Below are 14,286 nucleotides of genomic sequence, written 5' to 3'. Positions count from 1 at the left end.
TCAGGGAAGGAGTGGGCCTGCAGGAGACCCGCCAATGAACGTTGATCTTTTCAGCCTGCTGAAAAACTACAGTCCTCATGATCTGGCTCTGCTCTATCAGCACTGGTCTCTTATTGATCCCAGGATCGATCCCCAAGGTAAGAAGGACCTCTGGTCTTTATCAACAATACAAATCTGAATCAATCTGTTAACAAGTGTCAGAACCTTGGTTGGCAGTTTAACTGCAGAACCCTCACCTTCTATTCCACGAGAACGTCTTTGTATCTAAATCACTGTAAACGAGGAAGGAAGACCACGAAAGATGACTGAGGATTAAAAAAGAACAAATGTGAAATTTTAAATTAAATTTTTAACCTGATTTATCTTGTTTTCGCAGCACTATTGCAGCTCGATGGAGGTTTTGGAAATGAAGTCCATCCTTCCTCTGAATCTCCCAAACAAGTAAGTGAACCGCCATATAAAATGTAGTTTCAGATTTAAAGCCTGGTGACTAAATGCACAGGTTGTTAGTTTAGTAGTTGACTTTCCCCTGAATATAAAAATACATTTTTATATCACAGTTTGTAGTCAGTGCTGTTCATGTGTGTGTGTGTCTATGTAGAGACAGCTGACTACAATCCTACTGTGTAGATTCGTCTACTTTTTCTAAGAGGTGCTGACAAGGAAGCTAGTACAGAGACGCAGTAGTCGTCCCTCAGGGCCAAACTCACACAGCATCTCCATATGGTGTGTCATCAGCCTGTCACTCAGGGTGACTGTACTTTGTTTTTAACTCTCAGAGAAACTGGCAACAGTCTGTAGAGCTGATATAATACAAATGATTGAACACTAATCTGGACATATCTACAACCATGTACAACCTGGTGAATGAGTAAATGTAAGACTGTAGTAAACAACTGTTTACTTTGTTTATCTGTAGCCTGGTGATGCTAATAAAATATTTTTTATTTATGTCCTGCAGACCAACAGCCGTTAAACTTGTTCCTCAGGGTCTGTGACTTCAACACGAAGATGCATCGTGTTGCCTCTGGATGAACAAGGAGGAAGTAGCCATAACTCGACTAAAACAGGGGGCAGATGATAATCCACAATAGAATTTTATGCAAAGAGATGAGTGGAATTCAAAATATTTTTATGAGTAGCATTGTTTCACCTGATGTTATAGAATTTGTTTTTTAAACCTAGCTCATATTAGTTACTCCACATCGTGGAAGATGAAATGAAGCAGATTACTGAGATTAACTGTACATCATAGGTTGACGACGTATTAATGTGAACAACGCATACAGGGTTAAGTGGAGAAGCTACAGTGACTATAATGCACTATGGAAACCTGCTGAAGAAAATGAGTTTAAATTAATGTTTCATTAAACCTGTAAACACATCAGTCATGGCCAACAGCCCTAACTGTAGTCACACTAATGTTTTACCCTCATCAAAGTTGTTTCACATTGACAGCACATTGAACTTAGAGACGTTGGTCCACGTGGTCTGCTGTGTCCCAGGTCACTAAAGGGATTTTAGACTTGAGTTTTTAAGCCATGTTTGTTGGTGCTAATGAACTGGGACAAGCCTTAAAGTTGGGCTGTGGCTGATTCAACAGTCCTACATTAATTAGAGGTACATGAACTGAGACACCACATCTAAGCAGTGTTATATAAACAGCCTGACTGCAGTTACATCAGGAAAGAAAGTGACACTTTCACTGGTCCTCAGGCCAACTTTACAGTCCAGAGTCAGTGACTTAAACATCATTGTTGCCAGTTGGCTCAAAATGTTTTAGTTTTTTTTAAATAACAATTAAAAAAAAAAGTTCTGTTCAAATTTGCCTTTTTGTCTCCAACCAGACCGACAGTCTAAACAACTACACTTGTTTCATGTCCAGGTACAATTAGAGTTAAAGGTACTGGAGAAAAACAGGTTTGAAGACTGTAAAATATTTGTTTTGTTTTTTACTTTTTTGAAAACTTGCTTTGTTCTCATTCTTGTGTTTATTTTATTTTAGTTGTGTTTGAATTAATTACATTCATCTCCTACAGAGAGTCTATGCATTTGAAACAAAGCCATCAGGTTATGGATTCTTAGAAGATGGTAAAATACAATATTTATTCTTTGGGAATATACAATTTGACTTGTGAGATTTCTGGGGGGATGAATGTTGAATTATTTTTTTGTTATATTTAATGTTGGGGTTTTTTTTCCATCCGAGTGATGTTCAACACTCCCTAAGTACTTGATATTTGTAGCCAGGACAGCTTTGTTTTCGTTTTGATGTTTTGTTTTTTTTGTGACCCACTGACGGTGAGGTTACAGTTCAGGAACCTGCAACAGTTTTACATTGAGCCTGTGTTTGTTTATTTTTAATCTTGTTTGTTAAGGGGCAGCTGCAGCCACTTTTAGCAGGACACAAAGAGGCAGTTATGTTTATGTTTAAAACCTGAACTTTATTATTAAACAAATGCTCAAGATGTCAGTGAGTTTGTTTGTTCACTATTGATACCACACTTTCTATTTTTGACAGTCCTTTGTCTGTAAAGTTGTTTCAATAAAGTTGATAAATTCTTGATTTGTTTTTATTTGTAACTAGGGCCAGAAACAAACAGAGATCTGGGCTTAAATCCTAAATCTAAACTAGACATTTGAAAACTGTTAGTTAAAACAGTTTAAAAATATATAACTAAAATTAAGCACAAACTACCTATAAATAGGGTAAGGGTAGAACATGTTTAGTTTCATGTTTAATTGATAATAATTTTAGATTATTTAAAATTTCCTGCATAATGTATTAACATGCAAGAAAGCCAACGATCACAACCTAATGTCTGACATTTTGGATTTGTTCTCATTTAATCTTTATTAAAAAAAGTATCAGGTTTAAACAAATATATTTCTGTTATTGTTAGATGTATAGATTGTCTATAAACACGTCCACATTTAGTCATATTATTTTTATGCAGTTCGCTTTTCTACCACTGGGTGGTAGACTACATCCACGAATGGAAGAGATGTGATCCGCTTTTCCTTTTGAACTAAAATCGACGCTTGTAGTTTAGTTTGCTTTTTTTTTTTTTTTTAACTTCACGGTCACATAAAAATATTCAACTATTTTTATTAGGTGTATATTCACGAAATAACACTGTTCACAAATTAGCATTTTATACTGGTTCAGACTGAAAGTGCCTTGTGAATTGTTAACTATGAAGCATCTTAGTCAGAAATGTCCATCTATTGTAGCACAAAAACTAAACACAAAACAGCGAAAGTTGCTAAATGTTAGCCAAAAACTTGACAAATATCAGTTTTCCACCCATCCACATCTGCCCTCAGCGGTAATTTGGAAAAAATTAGTAAATGATAACATGGTCAGAAGCTAAACAACAGTTGTAACACTGAAAACAGCAGCCCCAAGCAGAAAGTGCCATCAAAGATGAAGTTAAATATTACCAATGTAGCTTAGCTTAAACATTGAGTCCAGTCTTTAGCTTTTTGGACCAGGTACCACACCAAACGCCCCATCCAAACTAATAGAGAGGTGGATGTGTGTATCCCCACCATACAGAACATATTACAGACCTGCAGTTAAAGACATTTACTGTGAAGTAAACAACACTAGAAAACCAGGAGCCAAGAGCAAACACAGGGACTTATAGATTGCCCAGAAACAGAAAGATTTTGAAGAAAGAAGTGTCAACATTTGAAAAAATAAATAAAAAATTGCCTGAGAACTGATCAAAATATCTCCATCACTTATAAAAAGACCCTGTTAGAAAAAGTATCTGCTTGAAACCCGGAGGAGAAAATAAACCCTGGGAATGAAGGTTGTCCTGCCTGTTACTGCTGTGGAGTCCTCATGATGAGGACTTCTGTCTATGTGTGTGTGTGTGTGTCTCTACACTGCACGTCCCTGTCAGACTGTGTTTGTCAGTGGCCTGTGTTGCTCCATGTTGGTGCAGTGACAGCATCAGTTAGCTGCCTCACAGACGGAACATTTCTGTCACAGATCATGTTCTCAGTCGCCGGCAGCAGAGAGGAGACTGTGAGCTGGAGCCGGACCACTGCAGGGTCTGAGGGCTGATAACGTCAGGACGCCGCAGAGCTGCAGATGTTCTCTGACAGAGAAAGGCCTGCTCACGGTGGAGACAGAGTGACGGTGGATCAGAGTGACAGCTGCCAGGAGAGGGAGTGTGTGTGCGCTACAGGGATGTCCTCACGGGAACCAAGTTCACCCTGGGAGGAAATTCTGTTTCTCTTGTTCTTTTAAAATTGTTCAAGGGACATTTTAAATTTTTAAGAAAAATATTTTTTTAATGTTGGAAAAATACCATGTTCTACAGTGGGGTTACTGACAGGACTGTATAAATTTAGGACCTTTTTAATAACACAGAGAATCAAATTTAATGGGAGCGTCACTACAGTAAAACGTTAGAGGATATAATAAAGAAAAATATGGATCTTAGGGAAAAGAGTGTTAATATTACAGAGTTATGGTCTGTGACAGAAGTTCCACTGTTTCAGACTAAATGGAATAGAACAGAAAAGAATAGAATAGACCTACTAATCAATATATGATAACTGAAATTGCACTTTTCCACGGGTATTCCAAGTCAGATCTAAAAAAGCATATTACAATATTGAATTAAAAAAGGAAATATATATATATATACAACACTGTCATAAAAGAATGCTACTTCAAGTAAATCTGGACTGTGTACTACAGAGTGCCTGCTGTGACTGTAATGAGGAGACAGCAGGTTAAAATATTCAGCTCCACCTGAGACAATTGGACACTGGTGAGAAGGACATACTCCAGGAGACAGGTGTATGATAGAGATCAACGTCACAGAATTGCTCTCAAATCAGCCACATGTATAATACATGAGTTTAAATCCCACCTAAAAGACTGCAGATAAAGAGCAAACATAAAAACCTCAACAGACTCTGACTGAACTTTTACCACCGAACATCAACACCCGACAACTGGAGTCTGATGTTCAACCAAAAACAGACAACTGAGATGCAGCCAACTCTACAAAGCAGCCCAACTGTTAGGGCACAACGTATGACGGTGAGGTGCACACGCAGAGCCACACGTCCAGACAACAACCTCTCACTCTTAGTTCACACTGACGGTCGATATAGAATGAACAGTGAAGCTGCTGATGTATGTTTTGGCCTATAGGAGGAGCCTGGAGTATCAGGAGACCCCCCCCCCAAACACACAAATAGGGGAAACTGTGCAAATGTCATATGGAAAAAACACGAACAATCAAATATAACTGAATCATCTTTGCAGCCTAGCCCTCAAATCCACAGACGGAGTTTTTTACACAGTAGTTTGTTGAAGCTTTATTATGGAGCGGCACTAACCTGGGTAAAAGATGGACTCAGTCAGTTGGGGTAGAGAAGCAGACGACAGCATATCCATCAGATTAACACACAGTAATGTCTTCCTGCTCCGGCTCCTGCAGCAACAGTGATTTATCAATGCAAAGCTAATAGCATCAATATGAATCTAACTAAAAATCAATATTTCATTACCTAATTGTTAGTGGGAATGAAGAGGGATGAGAGCAGGAGACAATGTTGGAGATCATCTGGAGTTCACTGAAGACATCTGGAGGACAAAGTCAAACAGAGAGCACCTCCTTACTGCACCTCCTCACTGACCACAGACGCTCAGAGCGTACGTCCGATCTCTGGAAAAAGACAAACAACAAACACACAGAGACATGGATCATCATTTAAGACCAAATGTTGAATTTACTGCCACACCAGCTGTTGTCAAAGGGATCAGGTTTCAAACCATAGAAATCCATGGTAGCTGTTTGAGAGGCTAACAGATAGCTAACAGACTGAGCAGCAGGAACTGTGTTTACTTCTACTAGAACTAATTATCTGTGTTTCCACTGCAGTAATTAGTGCCATGAAGTAGCAACATAGACAGGAACTACACGTGTTTACAAAAAGAAATAGTACCAGGAACAATAGACAGTACTAGAAACTATTTATGCTACTACTATCTGTATTAGTACTAAGAACTGGACAGGAAGTAAGGTAATACGTGAGTTTCCACTGCAAAAAAAAAGAACTAAATGTCACTGCCAGAACTGTGTGTTTCACCAAAGGAACTATTTTTGTTTATACCACAAGAGTATAAGAATAAAAAGAATAAACAATTCTCGTGCATTAACTGTTAAGTCATGACTGTCGTATAACCATTGTACCATCAGCAGAGCAGCCCCAGCACCAGCTGCAGTTTCATTCACACACACACACACACACACACACTGAGCTGTCTGTGAGTATTAATATGAAATAAAACAAGTCAATCAGCCTGATCACAACCTAAATCCTTCCACCCAAACACAGACGACCCAGAGAGTCGTCTCTTCGCTGCTGCCAAACCAAGTCTCCCGGTTAATAAGGTATTATTTGTTATGTCACAGATCTGTGTGCACACTGACACTTGTTAATGCTCTTCTAATTTATGAAATGCTTATTTACAGACTGTGAATTAGTAGCACGGAGTGGAAAGAGTACGACTGGTTTAATTGCTGCGGAGCAAAGTACATGACAAGGCCCAGCCACTGGAAAGAAGCCAGATCACTCCGGCGTCGGGCGCTAACAACACATCAGAGTGACAGAGACGCGCCTCCTCTCTACCTCGCTGTATCGATCTCCCATCTCACCGTTAATAGTCCTGTTAAACACCAGCTCCTGGATCTTTACTGTGTCCAAACCCACTTAACTATAAAACTCCCCCCTCTGTGCTCACCTCTTAAAATTCCTCTGAGGTAGTGATTCAGTCACAGGCTAAACTATGGGCCAAAGTAAAAAGGATACAAACACACAGAGCATTTAAAGAAAAAAAAACACACACATGGATCCTTGAACTACAATGACGACACAAGTGTGACATCACATGATGAGTCGGACGAATTGACCTTTGAACCCACAAGCAAATATACTCTTACTGGACTAGACTGGTAAAAAAATAATGAAGAATGTTAAATATCCACATTTACCAACACAACAAATCTGTTGATCACAAATGTAACACAAACTGCAAATTTGGGGGTATTTTTCAAAGTTTCAAAAGAGCTTTTCAACAATGCTAAAAATGGTGAAGCTAGTCAAAACACACGGCAGTGAAAAAAATCAGCTAAAAGTTAGCAAGAGTAGAGCTACATGCTAAAGCGAATGTAGCATAAAATAACCATTAATTATGATATCACGAGGGAAAATAAAATAATTTAAAACATAATAATATGAATTACTTCTTATCAACATTTTTGGTTTGGGTTTGTACAGCCGTCAGGATCACGTCGATACACATCTGCACCGATCTGGTCAGTTTTTCCTCTGAGCTGTAGCGTAGCCTCCCGGGCTCAGATTCATGGTAAAACCTTAAATTATCACCAAGATGAAGAGCGAGTATCACAGCAGGTAAATGAGCAGCTCTCAGGCCATAAACGCTGCATTAGGTAATTAGTGAAGTGAGAAGAGGTGGAGGAGAGTGACTGAGGAAAACAAGTTCAGTCCATGTAGAGCAGACGTCCTGGGGGAGTCCACGTCTTTAGTCAAGGACTTGGCTTTTATTGGCTGAACCATATAAAAACATGACAAAATGTATACTGGAGAGAATCAAAGACTCTCCGTCTGTCCCTGGAGAGGATCCAGTGTATGTAGGGCAGCAGCCTCCACTGTCTCTCACTCCTGAATACTGTACAGTCACCTGCATCCACAGAGAAGCACACTGCAAACAGAGAGAGGTTTCCACCAAGGAAGGGAACGTTTGGACGACTGGTCATTTACACTAGAAGGTTTTTGGCAACGAGATCGGCACGTGGATATGATCACTACCGTGAACTGAACAGTGAACCGCATGTGAAGACGATCACTACCGTGAACTGAACAGTGAACTGCCCATGAAATGTGGAAGTAGTTAAAGAGAGGACGAAACACTGGCACAGGATTATCTGAGAGCTGGTCTTCAAAAAGGTCTAAATGTTATCCAAATGATTAGCTAAAGTCAATTATCAATTGCCAATTCTATGAGAGAAAATAAGTGATATATTAATAAAAAGATTATATTAATAATTTAAAAAGTACACGCGAAAAAAATTCACCCAACAAAGTTCACGAGGGGAATACTACAATACAATAAATACATATTGCAGTATATATTCAGAGTGCTGAAGCACCTGCTTCCTGGTACAGTAATCATTTCAGATGATCCTCCAGTGAAGAATGTTTTAGAAACAAACACGTGTGAAACGTATTCTGTTGGAATAAAGTGCTATTAATAATGCACCGTTATTAATGTGTTCTCCCTGGTAAACTGAAGAATTCCGGATGAGCAATTTGTCACAATTTGTCACCCTTTTGTCAGGAATCAGCATCGCGGTGAAACCCATCGCTGCAGGTGTTTACCCTGAACGTGCTGAGATTAGTCAGAACCTGAGCCCTGGAGTTCTTACAGGCTGCCGTTTGCGCTTGTGCTTTGAAAATGTCTTGATTGTAGCTTAACACTGCCTTCTAAAAAAAATGCAAAAAAACTGAATTTGAGAATCTAAGCAGGAGCAGGAGTGTGAGGTTTGTTGTTTTTCATTTCACTGATGTGTCAGGAAGGAGTTCCTGCCTTTAGTCGAAAACACTTTGAAGAGACTTGGGGTTTTTTTTTCCCCCCACCATCTATCTCCAGACAACATCTGATTCTATTTATCCCAGTAATGTCACGTATCAGGCGTACACAACCAAATTACACAACACATACACACACAAACATACACACAAAAGCTCAGGATGTTCTTAGATCACAGGGATGTTCCTCAAATTCAGAATAAATCACAGAGCCAAACTGTGTGACTGTATGTAATGTTTATATATGTGGTCAAATACTAGTGGGAGAGTGGTTAGTGCCCTTGCCTTACAGCCAGATGAATGCTGGTTTCAGACCTCTGTAGTCTTTGTGTATTTACAGTATGTGTATACAGGATTTATTCAGGTACTGCAGTTTCATCCCACAGTCCGAAACAATGGAGGATTATCTTAATTATTCACTCTCAATCGACCTAGGTGTGAATGTGAACGTGAATATTATAGTGATCAAATGGCTGAATTTTTTTTTAAATCCACATCATTAGCGTTATGTGTATGTAATTTCAGTTTGGCTGAATTTTATTTTATTCTTTTTATTGTATTAGACTAGAGTCTACACCCTCCTTTAATAATAAGTGAATATTAATACTGGGATTTGCTGTAAACACGTTACACTTGGTGTTATATACATGGTTTTGGCTTAGCTGAACAAATAAAAGAAAATGTCTGTGCCGACGAGAGCAGCTGCACAGACATGTGTGTGTGTGTCAGTGTTTCCGTGATACAGACGATAAACATGCAGAGTTTTTTTTTTTTTTAACGACCCTTTGAGCCTGACTGTGGAGTGTGTAAAAGAGAAACCCTCCATTGTCGCGTTTTGTCCTTTCCCCCCTTTTATTGTCAGAGACTAATTTGGCAACATGATTGCCACCTTCAGCAGTGCTATAATTCAGAACGGCGCTGTGATGGGGAACATTTCAGAAGAAAAATGTTCACATTCCGGCAAAACGCGGACTCAGCACAGTTTATGAATCATTTGGTAACACTACATGAGCACAGTCACAGCACCTGAGTTTTACAGCCGGAGAATAATACACATCAGTGGGGAAATGTCAGTTTATTGTGCAATGCTGAAGAATGGTGTGTTCAGTGGCATTTTATGGCCAGGACATTGAGCCTCCTTTGCAGAAAGTGCACTGTAAATAAAATCTGGTCGTTTTTTTTTTGTTTTTTTCTTCCTACAGATGTTAAAGAAACAGTATGGATTGGTCTGATTGTATAATTTGTAACGGTTTAGTCTTTTTGTTTTTAGGGGAAAGCCCAAGAGACTGAAACTATTGACCGACCTAAAACGGTATATTTTTATATGTTATATAAGTATCTGTGAAAACGTGAAATATATATCAGAGGTTAGGGCATTTCCCAGAAGACACTGTTCTCCTCAGCCAATGCCAGCAGCTGCTCTAAAACAGAATCTGCAACACTGCATGATTCCAACACCAATCGGCCGCGAGGCTTGTGTAGAACACACATCTCCTTTATCTGTAGTGTGTGTTAGTAACATTGTGTTAACCTTTACACAACGGCTCATGGAAGAAGCTGTTAAATAACATCTTTTCATTAAACAAATGACACAAAGTGGGTTTAAAGATATTAAGTTTTGTTGAAAAATAATCACCCAAAGAATTAACTGACAAATTAGTCAATAAATAGCAGACAATTAACGTGGATAAACCAGATGTTTAGGTTCAAATAGTTCTGTTAAAGGGTAGCTACTGTGTCACCAAAATTTGCCAAAACGTATTAGTTAAAAGTTAACAAGAAGTTGGATCAGCAATTGCTAAATGTCAGCAGACAATTAACGTAAATAAACCAGATGTTTAGGTTCAAATGGTTCTGTTAAAGGGTAGCTACTGTGTCGCCAAAATTAGCCAAAACGTATTAGTTAAAAGTTAACGAGAAGTTGGATCAGCAATTGCTAAATGTTTGCCAAACATGGCTGAGGAGAACCTAGAAGTTAGTCTTTGGTGTAAAGATATTAGTCCAATCATAAGCAGAAGCGCCCCCCACCCAGAAAAAGCTTTTAGTTTAAAAAAATACTCAGAAATTAATTATGTTATGGTCGTCCTGTAAGAAAAATAAAATCCTAAAAGTTAGCCAAGAGTGGCTAAAGAAATTACATACATTAAATTACAAGTTATGATTTAGAACGCCTCTAAAAGGATCTCTCTAAGGCAATAAAACACACGCATGCAAGCACACACACACACACACACACACACAGACTCTCTGTGAAAATATTAAATTATTAAATTGGTATAAAATTGAAGTTGCAACAAGTTAAGCTGTAAAAGCTGTGTTTTCTCTCTCTCTCTCTCTCTCTCTGTGTGTGTGTGTGTGTGTGTGTGTGGACATGTTTAAATGAAACAGAGAAGAAGTGGAAAAAGAGTTTCTCACACTGAGGGCCCCTCAGGCCGGGCTCTTGGATCCCTCTCTACCACACGGCTCTGGTCATGCTTGTCATCTCCATGTTCCTGAAGGTCGCTTCATCTGAAAGGCCCAGAAGGTAGAGAGAGACACACTGACGTCAGAACAGCTGAAAACACAAGTTTACACACAGAGATGAAAGATGTTCACATGTCACTGTTGGCCTGTCGTTAACAAACGCTGTTATTAACGAGGACATGAAAATGATTTACTCAGACGTCTGCTAAAACATACATTTCACCGAGATGTGTGAAGCCTACAGGCAGTCGGTGGTCACTGCTCTGTTTTATCAACGCACAACTGAGGAAAATGTTTAAAATCAATAAAAGAGAAAAAAATATTTAAACTTTAAGCTCATTTTTTTTCCTTTGTCCTTTCAACAAAGCCAAAACATTTTTCAAAGGCTGCTGTAATCCTTGAAAGTCCATATATTTTCACATTTTAAGATATGAAGGTACTGGAATATTAATATTTACAGGTCTACAAATACTCCATACCATCAGACGAGTGTGTGGAAAAACAGAAAACAAAGCAGTCTAAAAAAACTGAGCGTTTCCAAGACTGAGAAATAAGAAGTCAGATCTACGACATACAGTATAATCATGTATATGACCAAAGCATTTTCTAAATTTCCTTAAAAGGATTATTTTAAACTGAAAATGAATCGAATCAAATATTTGTGTTTCTAACATGCAACACATATTTTAAACTTGTTTAAAGGACACAGTGAGTTGTGACTCTTCTAACTCCATGACTTTCCTATGAGTCATAAGCTCATCCATCTGTTCTTGCCGTCACTGAACACACACACACAGATTTTTGTGTTTTGTGAGCACGTCACATAAAGACACGCCTTCCTCAACCCCTTATCCTTAAACCAACTGGAATATAAACTACACACATTAATGTCTAACCTGTAACTCTAACCCTAATCTGACCACATTTGTAATCTCACCACAACATTCCCTTTCTATCAGTAACTACAAGGAGAAAGCGCCCAGAAAAGAATAATATTTCCCCTCGCAAAAATGTCCCCAAATATATAGCTATAACAGACACACACATGCACAGAAGTGCACGTTGACGACACAACAACACACTGCTCTCTGTTCCTCCCTGTATTTATTTTACATCCACACAAAACAGACACTCTGATTTTGGAGGGCTCTGCTCCTGTGTGTGCAGTTCCTGCTGGTCACCAATAGAGGTTGATAAAGGTCACGGATGACTTCATCCTGTATGGAGCACATAGTGATACAGTGCTGAGCGGATTAAGGTAATGTGATATTTACAGTCTGTTGTGTGTCCTGTGCTGCTTCCAATCTTCCCCCAGCTTTCCTGCAATTGTCTCCCATTTAATTGCTTTACTGTCCCCTGAATACCCTTTTGCTTTTTTTCTGATGCACACACACACACACATGCACACACTTCCTCTGGCCTCCAGTCAGACAGGGCAGCTGCAAAAGGCCTCACCAATGCGGGCTGACGAGAAGTGACAGCTCTGTGTATCACTCCCTGGCACTGACAGCTGACAGATGGATACCACTCACACAGACTGCAGGGGAAACGAGGGCGCGGCGTGGGGCTGAGGGGGCGAGGAGGGGTAGGGAGGTGTTGAAGGGGGAGGGAGGGTGAGAGAGGAAAACACAGAGGAGGAGGAGGATTCTCCACTGTTATTCTGGTTTCATCGAGCGGTTGTGTGTGACGCACGCTACACAAAGAGCGTTCCATTTGATCACACAGCTGGGCTGTTTGAAGTCTGTGGCTACAGTACAGTCATCATGGATGAGAGGGCGCTGGTGGATCACATCAATGCTCAAAATATTGTTTCAAAAGCAATGAAACATCAGACTTTTTAAAATTTCCAATTAATAATAATATTAATAATATTGTTAATTGAGCAACATTATTAGGAACATTTACCATTATTTCTTGCAGGATTGTTACTGCTGCAGATTGCAGTGGTTTAGGTCCTGGCTGAAATGATTCAACTCTTGCTTTTGCTCAAAATATCGTTGCAAGTGCCATGCAACATGAGACAATGCCTCAAACCTCACCTATTTCTTTGTGTGTGTGTCAGATTAAGAAGTTATCAGACCATCAACAGCACTGTCGACTTAACAAAACAGATATTTGACTGAAAGAAGCCAGCTGTCAGTGCAGACCCTGGCCCAAAAAATAAAGGCATAGACCAAAGAAATCAAATTTGCCTTTACACCACACATGGGTAGAGTTTTGGGGATTTATTGTTTTAATCATAAAAATGTACTAACAATGACCACCTCTGCTTGTTATTGTTGTTTTGAAAATGCCAAGATTTTTTGCGTGATCAGTCACAGGCCAGATGTCTCTCACATCCTGTCAAAGAGGTGAATGTGTAGCTGAAGAATGCTGTGAACACATGCTGACAAGGTGAAGGTATTTTTTGGTGTGAGTGTGGATCCATCAGAGCACAGTGTTTCCTTCTCTTTTAACAATGAAAACAAATCAAACTGTCTTTCCATGACTGTGATAAAAACCTGCTCCTGGATTTACACTTGGCCAAGTGTGGAGTGAATTTGAATTTCAAGTATCTTTACGGCACAATTGGAAATGATTTTTAAGTTGGCACACACTCCGCTCTGAGTCTGATTGAACTAATAAGCTCAAGCCCTGAAACTTAAAGTGACACTCCCAAACAGCAGCGGTGTCAAGTCTGGCACGGGCGATGCCACACCAAGGCGACGGTGACATGAGTATTGTGTATCAGAGGTGAAAAGTGTGCTAATGTTGTCAGTGCAGCCCGAGGCCTCACAGCCAAACAAGACGCTCGCCAACACACTGTCTCCTGACTGGCTGCCACGTACTCTGTCAGTCTTTCTAACACCACACGCTGCTTCCACTACTTCCTCTACACTTACTCCAAACCCCAATTCCAGTACGGAGTTGGTTTGGTTCAATTTGAGGAGCCGAGGGAACGAGTCGTCGCAGTTTAAGAAGACGATTTTTACCCATTCTTACTAAAAGACTTGAGTTACTGAACAGTCAGTGAACTCTGATTCTCCTTAACCTTATTAAAAAAACAAATCTGAACTGCAGGCAGGACAGTCGAGCACAGAGACAAATCATTGTAATGCATGCAGAAAAAGAACAGATATTTCTAACAGAAAATCCATCAAAGTCCTAGGAAGAGATTTGTTTGGACAGAAGAGTACATCT

The 14,286-nt window shown here is 39.5% G+C and overlaps 1 protein-coding gene and 1 long non-coding RNA gene across 5 annotated transcripts in view; one reads left to right on the top strand and one right to left on the bottom strand.

The window, feature by feature from the left end:
• On the top strand, nucleotides 1-2,654 carry LOC103394167 (uncharacterized). Its single transcript, XR_003052712.1, has 3 exons — nucleotides 1-137; nucleotides 377-441; nucleotides 962-2,654. It is a non-coding gene; the product is annotated as an uncharacterized LOC103394167 (long non-coding RNA).
• The window catches only part of LOC103394152 (teashirt homolog 1-like), a 232,999-nt gene that overhangs the window by 40,088 nt on the left and 178,625 nt on the right, over nucleotides 1-14,286 (bottom strand). For all 4 annotated transcript variants that reach the window (XM_008331328.3, XM_025065276.1, XM_017041182.2 and 1 more), the window contains 3 exons: nucleotides 11,059-11,151; nucleotides 5,539-5,696; nucleotides 5,368-5,462 (listed from right to left, as the gene is read on the bottom strand). The gene's annotated coding sequence lies outside the window, so the exon portion shown is untranslated. The remainder of the gene's footprint in view (nucleotides 1-5,367; nucleotides 5,463-5,538; nucleotides 5,697-11,058; nucleotides 11,152-14,286) is intronic.

Source organism: Cynoglossus semilaevis, chromosome 18 (assembly GCF_000523025.1).
Source record: "Cynoglossus semilaevis isolate Cse_v1.0 chromosome 18, Cse_v1.0, whole genome shotgun sequence".
In the NCBI taxonomy this organism is placed as follows: Eukaryota; Metazoa; Chordata; class Actinopteri; order Pleuronectiformes; family Cynoglossidae; genus Cynoglossus; species Cynoglossus semilaevis.
Note: the sequence above shows the minus strand (reverse complement) of the source record. Positions and strands in the feature narration are given on the sequence as shown.